General features: G+C 41.6%; 1 pseudogene; it reads right to left on the bottom strand.

The window, feature by feature from the left end:
• Window positions 1–11,973, bottom strand: part of LOC143680939 (myb-related protein B pseudogene) — a 29,657-nt pseudogene extending 17,684 nt beyond the window's left edge.
• Between the last annotated feature and the right edge of the window lie 1,599 nt (window positions 11,974–13,572).

Raw genomic sequence — 13,572 nt, 5'->3', positions numbered from 1 at the left:
CCTCCTTATCCAATGGATCTGAATTTTGAAATGCAGTAAATTCTAAGTCAACCCTGTTACAACAAGCAGACATTGTGCCTGTCCTGAACCTTTCAAAACAGTCTTGGTTCCGTGTTCATTTTGTCACGGCCAAGTTCTCATTGTGAAAGACTAGCAATTTGGTGTTGGGAAGTTCAGACTGTATTTTCTTTTGCCTAAGAGGTTAGCCTTTGAAAAAGTAATTCTTGTTTCTAAGAATAACCATTTTCTCCAGGAAAGTCTGTAGTTTTTGAGATCTTCCTAGTTTCCTTTAAGTTTGGGCAGACATCTTTGTTTTCTTTGAGTCCTCAGTACTTTCAAGAAATAAAGCAAAGAGAGAATCAAGTGCCGCTGCTAAAGTCACAGCAAACTAAGGCCTAAGACTCATTAAATTGATTCTGCAGTCCTCCCGTGAATGTGAGATGTGCAGATTTCAGTGTTAATGACTGAATTGTAGTGCATATAATCTAAAATCCCCAAGCGCACATAACAGGTATAAAAAATAACTTGAAAGGGAGTGACAGCAATTGAGATATTCGAAGTAAACCTCTCAATGTTTTCAAAGATTCTCTTTTTCCCTCTGGCTGTTTTACATACCAAGAGTAAAATCTAGTAATTTAGTATTTCCTGTAGTGTGATCCATTGGAGTTATTTTGAATAAAGTTTCTGAGAAAAAAAATTGTGATATTATTAAGGGGTTAGCTATTCTTTTCCTCTCTAGGAGTTCTCAGATATTGAAAATAACCAGAGCAGGATTTGCAGGATTTACCCAAACTTTTTAAAGCATAGAGCCCTTTTTCTGACGCACACCATGATGGCCTAATCTAATGTTATTAATGCTCTGACATTCTTTGGGAAACTCTATTAGCAGAATTCATGCACTAAAATGCAAATGAATACCAGTGTAAAAATGTTTCGCTAAGTTAATCTTTCAGCAATTTAGAGAAAATCTTCAAGTGTAATGATCAAAGCAAAATGTATAACAAGAAACACTGAACAAACCCTCACTTAAAATATCTCTATTTCCCTTGTGAACCACCTAAAGAATTTAACAATTCATAGGCCGATGGTAGGTCTACCAATTTTTTGATAGATCCTTCCTATAATATCATAAACTCTTTGTAACTTTTTATTCTTATTTCAGGTAAAAGATAGAAAATTATTGAATGTTGGAAGCTTGAGCAGCTTCTCAGCGTGTCTTCACACAAACCCCACTGAAAAACAAAGTCAAATATTTGAACTACCTGTAGGTACATCTTCCTCAATAATAAAAAAACACAAATTAAAAATATGAATGTGAAAAAGTGAATCAAGAATTTTATGCTTTGATTAGACATTCCTCCAAAGAAGTTATGTAAAAGGTCAAGAAGCACACAAAAAAATGTTCAGCATCATTAGTCATTTGGTAAATGCAAGTGAAAACCACAATGAGATACCACTTCACACACGGAAGCTATTATTTAAAAAAAAAAAGATAAAAACGAAGTGCTGGCAAGGATGCAGAGAAATTAGAATCCTTATGCAATGGTGTGGGAATGTGAAATCGTGCAGCCACTGGGAGAACAGTTTGGCAGTTCCTCAAAAAGTTAAACATAAAATTACCATATGATCGGCAATTCCATTCCTACATACATATCCAAAAGACCCGAAAGCAAGAACTCAAATAGATATTTGTATGCTAGTGCTCATAGCAGCATTATTCAAAATAGCCAAAAGATAGACACAACTCAAATGTCCATCAATAGAAGAATGGATAAACAAAATGTGGCATATATGTACAAAGAAATATTAAAGATATGAAGTTCTAATACATACTACAACATGGATAAATCTTGAGAACACTATGCTTAGTGAAATAAGCCAGACACAAAATAACATATATTGTATGAGTCCTCTTAAATATTTAGAATAAGCAAATTCATAGAGACAGATACAGATTAGAGTTTACCAGGGGTTGGGGGGAGAGTTGCTTAATGGGTTGAGAGTTTATGAGGGGTGAAGAAAGTGTTTTAGTAATAGATGGCATTGAGGGTAGCACAACATTGTAAATGTAATTAATTCCACTGAATTGTATGTTTAAAGTGACAGATTTTTGTTATACAAATATACTGCCTTAAAAAAATGAATTCTATGCAGTCTCAATGTTCCAATTGGATGTTTTAAAATGAAACATGATAAGCCACTTAAAAACACTGAAAAAAGATGGGGTGCAAGGTTAGTTCAGTGGTAGAATTCTCACCTGCCATGTGGGAGACCCGGTTTCAATTCCCAGCCCCTGCATTTGCCAAAACAAACAAACAAGCAAAGAAGGACAAAACAAACAAAAATTCAACAAATGGTGCTGCAATAACGGGATACTTACATGGAAAAAGAATGAAATATGACCCCCGCCACATCACATACAGCAAATAAATAAATAAATGAAATAATTAAAAGAAAAAAAATACTGAGGAGAGAAATATGCAAGAATATCAAGAAATTTGGGGGAGTTAAAAAAAAAAAACAATGAGGTAGGTACTTGTTCTTTGCCCTGCCCACCTCACTATGCTAAATGTCCTACTGATAGGAGAAAGGGATACAGGAAGGGGGTATGAGAGCAAACGAGTAGCCTGTCTGGAAGGAGCCTTTTAGCGAGTATGAGGAAGACAAAGCAATGTCATGTCTGGATTGCTGACAAAGGCCAGCGAGAATGCAAACGTTTCCATGAATGTCAGCATGGAGACAACGCACCTGTTCACATTCTCTTGCATCCACACAGACGTTCTTAAATTGTCACTGAATTCTCATAATCCTTGAACTATGAATTTATAATCTCTCAAACTCCTGAATGATTTTTTTTGCTTTTATTTACTTTACTCTATTTTTTCAATGAACATGCATTTTTTAAAAATCATATGCAGAATATGTTTCTAAGCATGTTTATATAAAATGCATATTACAACATTGTATATATCTCAATTAGGCAACATATATTTGTCCCAAAAAAGGTTAATATTCCAAATATTAAAAAGTGCTTCTCTGTGTGTAGGGAATACGGCTGAATTTTTCTTGTCGTTCTATTTTTAAACTTCTATACATTTGTTTATATTACTTTTTAATGAAAAAAACATGTTTTACTTTTAAAATATATCACAATCATTGAACAACATGTGGGCTTTGGAGCCAGACTGCTGAAGTGTGAATCTTTGTTTTTCCCTCTCCTTCTCATATGCAAGTTGTTAACCCTTCTGCATCTCAGCTTCACATCTGCAAAATGGAGAAAACAGGAGGAACTTCCTTGAGAGATTATGGTGTGGAATAAATGTATTAATTCATTGAAAGGGCCTGGAACATGGTCAACAGCCCCAAAAAAGGTTAGTTATGGTGATGGTGATTATTTTAAAATAGTGTAAGTGTTTTACTGGTGTACTGGTGATTTCTGGGAGGATTTTTCCTAAATTAAACACAAATTTTAAAGTTGTCTAGTCCCTCAGAAATGTTTATATGTGACTTGATGTTCCAATCTGGCTTAGACTATGTTCTTTTGCCTTATTAATATTTTTATAGGGCAGAGTTCTTTCTTTAGTCAAGTTCTCCATATTATGTTACATTGCATTCTACCTGGAGTGTTTTTTTTGTTTGTTGGTTGGTTTTTTCAATACTGTGAAATATAAGATTACCACAATCCAATCCTCATGAGTGCACCTGGAAAATTCCTTGTTCTTTGGATCTTAATTTAGAAATTACTTCCCAGTGGAAGCTATTTCTGACTCCCAAGATTGGATTAGGTGTCCTTCCTTGTGGCTTCATTGCTTTCCTGATAGGAGCACCCATCGAATGCACTGTAATAGCCTACTTGCTTACCTGAGCTCTGTCTGACTGACAGGGTCTGACTCTTGCTCCTCACTGAGTTAGCACTTAGCATTGCATATGGAACAAGTACTTGTTAAATGAATAGGAGCCCTTAGCTTTGCCCTTGGAGAATCCTAGGCTCCTTAGTCCATTGCTTACATAACAGTGGCTTTGGTCTCTGCCTACTAGTGCCTAAATCTTCACATACCTGGACCTTCTTTCCGCTGATGGTCCAGGGCAGTGGTTTTCATAGGTCCCCTGGTCATATCAGCTTCACCTAAGAACACATTAGAAATGCAGACTTTCAGTCCCCATCCCTGACTGACTGCACTAGAGATCTGTGTTTGAACAAGCCCTGCAGGGAATTCTGATCCTCCTTAAGAGATTGATTCAGCAGGTCTGCTTCTGGACTTGATTGAGCCCAGCTGCCAGGGATGGACCCCTGCACCCAGCAGAGGGAAGCAGAGGGCAGCAGAGCTGAGGAGGGCCGACTGGGAAAGATGGACGCTCAGGGAGGCTCTGGCCAAAGTACCATCCCAAGCCAAATGCAGATGCAATTCACAGATGGAAGGCAATTCCCAGGGTGGAGGCCCAAATTACTCCTGGAAGCCGGGTCAAGCTGGAGGCGTAGGGTGTGGGTGGACAAGTGGAAGCAGAGGCCTGGGTGAAGGATGAGGAGTGGAAGAAGAAACCGAATGGGATATAGCTGCCAGCCAAGAAAGCAAAACATAATAATGATCGAAGGATGCATTTGGGATCCAAATCAGATATGCCTAAATTTTCTCCTTGGCAATCACCTTACGAAGGTCATAAGGCAGCTGCAGGACTTGAATTTCTACCCCTTAAATTTATAGGAATATCAGAGCAGTGTCTTGCAGTTAGGTTCTGTCTTTTGTTCCCTGTCTCTGAGTCCTTTTCTTGTTCCTTAGTTTTTCAGCACTGGGAGCGTTGTGCAGAATAAAGAGTACTGGGCTAGTAATGTGAAATTCTGTATTCTATGCTTTAGCAAGTCACTTAAAGTCAAGATAAAAATGCTGTTATTATTGTTGTGCTTATCAAATGATGTAATGGATGTGAAAGTCTTTGTAAACTGGGCACCCTATACAAATGTAATCTACTATTTCTACTATGGCTTTCTGTGACTAGATTTTGTGTCCCTATTTCCCCAAACTTGCACCATCAATTCTTCTGATGGATTCATTCATTTATAAAATAAAATATCCATGTAAGGGATTGCCAGGCTCTGAGATTGCAGACATGAATAAGACATAGTTCCTGACTTCAAAGAGCTCTCAGACTTCTGAGTAAACCACAGGGAACAATGAAATGTGCAGTCACATCCCTTGAATTCCCACAACAACCCCATGAAGTGGCCACTAGTATTTCCATTTTGTAAAAGGCAGTGTGGTTATTGGAACCAGCCTGGCCTTTGAAATATAACAGATTTGGTTCAACTCTAGCTCAGCTAATTACTAGCTACGTGTCTCTGTGCATGTTATTTAACCTCTTTGGTGTGATACTGGGATCATAAAAGCCATTACCAGGATTGAATGGGATGTTGTACGTCACAGGTTTGACAATACCACGGGCACACAACCACATCAGCTGGCTTTCCTGTTTAAAGATAAGACAGTGAGGCCAAGAAAGGGCTCAACAAAGAAGGCAGAGTAGCCAGGTAAAAAATCTGTGCCATTCTATCGTCCAGCTTCCTCTAGTGATGTCCCATCTCACTCAGAAAAAGAGCCAAAGCCCTTAAAATACCCTGTAAGGCCATTCCCTTACATTGTTTGGACTGTCTAACCACCCATCCCTCCCCCTGCTGGTCTCATCTTCCTCTTTCTCCCCTCATGTACCTGGCTTCAGCTACCCTGGCCTCCTCCACTTCTCTCCACCATGGCAGGCCCTCTTGGTCTTCTGCTTGCTTCAAATGTTCTCCCCCCACTTTCTTCACATCTTTACTCAAATGTCACCTTCTGGGGAAGGTGTTCCCCAGCTAGTGTAGCTGTAATTCCAGCCCTCTTCATACTGTGTACCCCTCTTTCTTGCTTTATTTTTCTTCCTGCATTCTCATTTATTTAACATAGTTATTGTGCATGCTTTTCAGCTTGTTCATTTTCTTGCTTTCTTGCTGGAAGCTCCACAAGGTTAGGGATATTGTCTCATTTGCTCACTGCTCTATCCCAGAACACTGCTTGGCATGTGGTAGACACTGTGAATTATTTGCTGGATGAAAGAATGAAAAGCAGCTCTTATGACTCAAGCCTAGAGCTCTGCTAATGATACTATAATAATAACTAAGATTTATATAACTCTGCTTCGACAAGTGTTTCACAGGCCTTATCTTGTTTTATCCAAGGCTCGGTATAAAATGACTCTGTAAAACTGTGGGCTAATGAAGTCTGCATTTTTCCCAAGAGACTTCCTAGGGATACATTTTTCCCAAGAGACTTCCTAGGGATAGCTGGCATTATAGGAGGAACACATTTGAAAGTTCGGGGTGTATTCGCAATGACTCCTGGTGCCTTAACTTGTACTGTAGAACAGGGCAGGGTCCATCGGGGATGTCTGTGTCAACTAAGGACATTATAGTGAAATGGACATCCTGGAACTGATTGGGGAATCAGGGTTCATTCAAGGGCGGGTCCAGTTCAGCCTGATTCCAGATCCCTAGCTCTGTAGTACTCAGTGAAACATCTGGAATACACCAAAGTGTGAGGGAGCTCAAAAGCACCCGCTCCTAAAAGCCTTCTGACAACTAATGAAACTCTACTTGACACCAATCATGTAATTTTGCTATTGGAAACTTCAACTTGGCCTGGATGCTGATTCCATTCACTCAGAATTTATGACACCCACTCCGTGATGGGAGCACAGTGCAGGACTGTTCTGCTGAGAAGCACAGCCTTCAGGCGATGGGACAAACAAGCTCACTTTCAACCCACATAAAGTGATTATATTTACTTTTTTGCTCTGACGCTTAAAAATTTGTCTAATCAAAATATCCCCAGATATCTGATTAGCTTTCGTCTTTGGCCTTATAAAAAAAGGCAAAGAAAACAACCACCCAGAGCATGGCAGACCATAACTTTGACCCTGCTGGTGCACATGGTATCATAAACTCAAAAGTTATCATGTGCCGGGTGAAGTTTTGCAAGATTCCTAAATTAGGGTTCCCTTGGCAGGGGCTGTTTCTTGAGAAGCATTTTTCAATATTTCCACTGCTTATTCCTATTTGTAAAGTCCTATAGTGTGCTGGTCATCCGAAGGATGGCTCTGAATATATTCTGGGTCATCTCTCACATGGTGTCCTGTGCAAAATGAACATTTCCAGTCAGGCCAGAGGAGTCAGCTGTCCTCATTAAAAGGCACAAGTCTGGGGCCCACTTCTCCCACTCACTCCAGGCCCTGGGTCAGGGGGAGTGTGGGGACATGGAACTTTGCATCAAGCTCCCTGTTCACTTTTCTGCAGGTCAAAGTGAAGGAGGGCTGGTGTGTGTACATTTGTGCGTGTGTGTCTAGAAGAGAGAGTGTGGTAGATTGAATCATGTCCCCCATAAAAATATGTTCAAGTCCTAACTCCCTGCCCTGTGGGTATGGACTCATTTGTAAATAGGATCTTTGAGGATCTTATTAAGGTGAGGCCAAAATGAATCAGGGCAGGCCTTATCCTGTGTCATTGGTGTCTTTATAAGCAGAGGAAATTTGGACACAGTGGTAGAAACCATAGGAGGAGACAGACAGATCTGCCATGTGACAGAGGCAGAGACTGATTGCCAGCAAATTGCCACCAGAATACTGCAGGCCTCGGAGGAGGCACGGCCAGCTGATACCTTGATTTTGGCCTTCTAGCCTCCGAGACTGTTGAGCCAACTAATTTGTTATATCTGTTATAGTGGTACTGCAAATTAAGACAGAGAGAAAAGAGGAAGAGAGAGGAACTTTACATATAAGATGCAGTAATTTATTTCAGATGAGAACAGTCACAGAATGTAAGATTCCCAAATCTTCCTTTACCTTTCTCTGATGTCAGAGTGTTGCTGGTCCCTGGGGAAGTCTTATCTAGGAATAGACATTATTTTTCACCGAAGACGTTCCCAGCACTGTGCCTCTGCCTTGCTGCTGGCAACCATTCCCTTCACTTCACCACATACTACCCCACGGATTTCTCACAAGTAGGAAGAGGAGACAGAAAAAGCTTCTTCAACACTCCCAAGGAGGCCTTGTCTCTAACAGGCAAATAGTCCCTCATCATCCCTTTTCCCTGTCCATCCTGCATCCTCCACTAAGAAGAGAGGTATTTTGTGTTCCCAACTGAAATCATTAACAGTCTTTGGGAGATGTTAACCCTTTCACTTCCTCTTGTCCATTCACATCCCCACCTGCTCAAGAAAAACCCAACATGGTTTGTATTGCTTTCTTGTGGTCCATAATTGTGCCAGGAGTCTAATCAGCCTAGAGTTTTTACTGGATATAATGGTTGTGTCTACTTTTATTACCTATCAGTCTCAGATATTAATCCATCATTTTAAATTTATTTATCATTATATTTATGGAAAATGCAAGAGACTGAAGTTACATAAAGCATAAAACGCAGTCCAACCCTTGAGAGTCATCATGATTTGGTTAATTTTCCTAGTCATTTTCTATACATTTTATGCATAGTTGAAATCATTTGGCATACAGAGTATTTAGTGGTTTGAAGCTGTATGTCCCTAGAAAAACATGTTTTTAAAAATCAATTTCAGTCCTGTGGATGTGAACCTGCATGAAGCAGAACTTCTTAATGAGGTTAGTTCAGTTAGGGTATGACCCATCTCATCAAGATGGGTTTTAATCCTATTCCTGGAGTCCTTTATACGAATGAAATTCAGAGGAAGAGGAAGAAGGCCACAAAAACAAGAAGTTGAAGTCAATGAAAGCCAGAACACAAGGGAGAGACCAGCAGACACTGCTATGTGCCTTGCCATGTGTCAGAGGAGCCAAGAATTGCTGGCTCCTTGATTTGGAGACTCCTATCCTCAAAACTGTGAGCAAATAAATTCCCATTGGTTAACCTGATCCATTTCATGATATCTACTTAGAGCAGCCTAGGAAACTAAAAGATATTTTCCCCTTTATCCTCATAATATAAAATGTCTCCAATGTAAAAACAAATTCACAGATATTATTTTAATAGCATCATAATATTCCATCAAAGGCTGTTGTTGTGTCAGAAGGGATAGACCTTGTTTAGGAGCCTGGAAGTAAGAGCAAAAATCAAAAGCTGGGGCAACTGCTTAGGCAGGACAAATGGCTATAGTAGTTAGGTTCAGGTGTCAACTTGGCTAGGTGAAGGTGCCTAGTTCTATTGCTGCGGACATGAGCCAATGGCATGTGACGCTCAACTGCCACTGATTACATCTGCAGTTGGCTAGGAGGTTGTGCCTGCTGTAAGAATGATGTTTGACTTAATTGGCTGGTGTTTAAATGAGAGAGCACAATGTAGAACAACTCAAGCTGCTCAGCATACCTCATCTCAGGACTCACAGCTCAGTCTATGCAGAAAGGAATCACCCCGGGGAAAGATGTTGGAACCCAGAGCCCTGGAAAGAAGGCCAGCAGAGATCACTCTGTGCCTTCTCATGTAAGAAAGAACCTCAGCTGAAAGTTAGCTGCCTTTCCGCTGAAGAACTATATGTTTTTAACTAAATAAATCCCCTTTTATTAAAAGCCAATCCATCTCTGTTGTGTTGCATTCTGGCAGCTTTGGTAGACTAGAACAGTGGGATAGGAGAAAAATGCAGTCACAGGCAATGAGAAGACAAAGCAAAGATTGAGCCAAAGTGACAGGGCAGTTGGGGACTGAGATCCTGAAGCAACATGTTCCTTTTATGGAGAATTTGGTGCCCAGGCAAAAGGCAGAGGACTTAAAGGAAATGCTTTGAAGTGGGTTCCAGTTATACAAGACTCCACCAGAATGTAGTCATATCGTCTGAATTGGAGCTGAAGGAGTTAGAGATGGAAGTGTGTCTTGTTAACTATTTGCTGAATGATAAGTTTTTAACAAGTTATGAAGATTAAAGCAAGCACTTGGTAGAAATCAAAGAGAAGTGTGAGCTTTCCAAACAACCTAATGAGTCTCAGCCAAAGGAAGATGGAACTTCTCAGGCTCCATCCTCAACTACTCAGTCCAAATTCATTGAGTGGACGTTATTGTGTGTGTGCTGGGCACTGCTATCAGCACTCGGGTTTCATCAGTGAACAAAAGAGGCAAAGATCCTTATTCTCACACAGGTTATATTCTAGCAAGATGAAAATATGGCCAGCCTGGAGGGTGTACCAGTGGTTCAGTGGTTATGCCTTTTATTCCGGAGATCTGGGTTCGATTCCCAGACCATACACCACCACCACCCCTTCCCCCCCCCCCGCCCCAAAGAATGACCTTCCTTTAAAAAATACACTTTGTAGAGAAGGAGTCGTGCTTTGTGCAAGTTCCTTTTGACAAGTATTTTTAAGGCGCTACATTGTGCCAGGTGTGGTATGGATGCTGGGGATATGAGGCAAGAAAAGGGAGACAGTGGATAGCTCTTGAAATTGACAGCTAGTAGAGAGAGCAGCCAAGAAATCTCATGAATACAATGTAAGCTTCATCAGTGATAAATACCAGGAGGAATCATTGCCTGGTGTTGTGAGACTTTATAATGGAGGGATTTAACTTTGTCAGAGAGGTCAGGAAGAGCTTCCTTTGGGAAGTGAGAATCAAAATCTGAAGGAGGAGGAGGGAGCGGAGATGAGGGGAGAGGTAAAGATGCAGATGGAAAGGCTCTGTGGATGTCAAGAACAGAGTGAACCTCAGGACTGAAAGAATGGCCACGGCGCTGCAGGCAGGGCTGAGACAGGGAGCGTAGGGCCAGCAGATAACCTACTGACAGAAGTGTGAACCGACGCCAAACACTGGGGGTGGGGCAGGGTGGGTGGATGTGTGTAATCAGATTTGTGTTCTTGAGTGACTAAAGAGAATTAAATCAGGTAAACCGGTTAGGAGATCCCACCAGTGTCTCAGCTCCAAAACCATCCCTTACCTGCTTTTGTGATTTTTTGGCAACGTAACTGCAAGCTCAATATCTCCTTTGCCGCCAATGAGATGACTCCTGCGTAGGTTCTGCCATTAGGGGGCACTAGAGGGCATGTAGGAAAGCAGGGGGAGGGCAGGAGGGACAGGTGTCAACCTAGTAATGGGACTCTGCCCCAGCAGCAGCAGTTGGCTTCAACCTTCAGCCCCTTTCTTCATTCCCCAAACCACCCTCACTGTGGCCCCTCCCTCAGAAATCTCAGCACTAACCAGAAGGGCTGAGCCCCAGTTCTGTGGGTTGACCAACAGGTGGCAGAAGTAGGGAGTTCAGCTATATTCAGAGTGACTTCAACACCAAAGGGCCAAGACTGTAAGGATGACAGGTCATAAGTCAAACTTAAGCAGCTCTGAAACATTCCAGGGCCCTGGTACTCAGATCCTAGGAAGGCAGGGAGCTGAGATTGAGAACCACTGAGGTTAGGAGTCAGAGCGGGAACAGGGAAGAGCCAATCAGAAACTCAGAAAGTCAATCAGGCCGGGCAGATACTTTCAGCCATTGACTGGGAAAGTTTCCTGAACGCATTTTGAACCGACAGCCTAGAAATACCTAACCCCTCGACTAGACCTGAATGTCCAGAAATCTTCACGGGGCTCTAACCAGGGATTGAGAGAAGTAAAAAGCCTGAGAGCGAAAAAGGAAAACAGAATTAACCAACATCTCTGTGCCATCAGCTTCCAGAAGCAAACCATTTTACCCACTCCCCGTGGCTGGTTAACCTGAAGTTTGTCACAAGGCAGCAAAGGTCTCAAAAAGAGCAGGTTATATTTACCGTATGCAGTTTACTGAAAGTTCAGCTGAGTTTAGGACTAAGGGTTCTTGCCCACTAATCTGTGATGGTTTGGCTGTACTGTGGCAGGTTCAAGTAAGAGTTGTGTTGTGTTTGGAAAAGTGAACACAAAGCAACGTGTCTGTAGCTCTCGGCTGTACCTTGGCTGCGCCGCCGGTGGGCGGCTGCGCGCTGGGAGGGCGATCTGGCAGCGCCCCTCTTGCGCAACCACCCCGTGCCTTGCATTCCTTACGCGGCTCTGCTAAGGTTTTCCTCCCGTGCGCTCACGCCAGCTGCCCTGGCTCATGGAAACTGCTCCGGATGAGAGCGCCCTGACCGGAGTCTGGCCTGCTGCTGACTCACTCTCCTCCTATGGAGAAGTCACTCAACGTCTTTGCACGCCTCGTTGCCCCTATTTATAAAGCGGCGGTAGCAATCCCAGCCTTCCTTACCCAGATGCAGCCGGCAAAACCCCGGGATGCTGGCTGGATACTTTCTTGTCTGGTGCTAATCCCCAAACCCAGGGAGGTGGAGTCTTTACCCTTTCAGGAAGATAATTAGCAATGATCACCCTAGTCTCTCTGAATTTCTGTAAAAGAAATGGACTTCAAATGGGGAGCTTTTTCTGTTGGGAATAGCATTAAGGCTTTCCTGGTTCTAAAAAGAATCCATTATCATTGCTAAAAACTCAAACTATTACAAAAATATGTATAAAGAGGAAAACGTTTTCTGCAATCCCACCTCCTCAAAAAAATCTCTAAAAATATTTTGTTATATTTCCTTTCAGATTTTTCTTTTAATATCTATATAGCTTGTCGTATTTTAAAAACAATTTGTGGTATAATTTTTTTTCACGATTTTTAATGGCTGTAAACTCTTCCTTCTGGTATGTTTTAAGTAGTGTTTTGTAAAAATATTCACCAAGATAGCCCATAATATCTTTGCTCCTTTGTACCTTTTGTGGATAATTTAAGTATTCAAAAGTTATGTGATGTATTTTGATGGATGTGAAGTAGACGATGTTTTTGAACAAGACTAGTGTTACCTGTAGATGAAGTGAACAGTGTTAGTTTAGGTCCCCCCAAAACCTGCCATGACCTCTCCTCGAGCATTTCTGTGGTATTTTGAACTGAAATCATCTTTCCAGAGTCCTCTTCTCTGGATGGCTCCAGGTTAAAGTTGGCCAAGAGAAATCCGTGTGAGATTTGGAAGGTGGGAGTGAACATTCACAATTACTCTTAGGATTTCATGATTAGATGCATGAGAGACAAATTCAGAGGGTCAGTGAGCTCCAGCTGTGAATGTCTTGGGCAACAGCAGCTCAGACATCCCCCTCCCCCGATACAGCTTGCTCCACCAGCTGCCCTTGGAAGGACCTGGCTTCCAGATTTCTTTGCAAGCTCCTACTGGACCACTCATGCCTGGGCATCAGGAGGATTGGCTAATTACTTTTCTTTGTTCTTCCAAAGTGCCTTTCTGGGCCTTACTTCCCCAGCTCCTCCCACAATTGTGTATAAGCTCTAATTTCTTAAAATAAATCCCTTACTCAGTAATACTCATAGTGGATCTGCTTCCCTTTATTTATAGACTTCTGACTGATATAACAGCTCCTTTCTGGTTTCGCCGGAAATTTCCTTAATAGAAGACATAGTTCTGTCCTTACAGGAACAGAGATAAGTCAGTGACTCTCAAACTTGCACATTAAAATCACCTAGAGTTAAAAAATACTGTTGCCCAGGCTTCATTCCAGAAAAACTAAATCAGAACATCTAGTGGTGGGGACTCAGACATAGGTATTTATTTCAGTGGTTCTTATATGATTCCAATGATCAGCCAGAGCTGAGA

The sequence above is a fragment of the Tamandua tetradactyla genome, chromosome 1, assembly GCF_023851605.1.
Source record: "Tamandua tetradactyla isolate mTamTet1 chromosome 1, mTamTet1.pri, whole genome shotgun sequence".
Classification (NCBI taxonomy): domain Eukaryota; kingdom Metazoa; phylum Chordata; class Mammalia; order Pilosa; family Myrmecophagidae; genus Tamandua; species Tamandua tetradactyla.
Note: the sequence above shows the minus strand (reverse complement) of the source record. Positions and strands in the feature narration are given on the sequence as shown.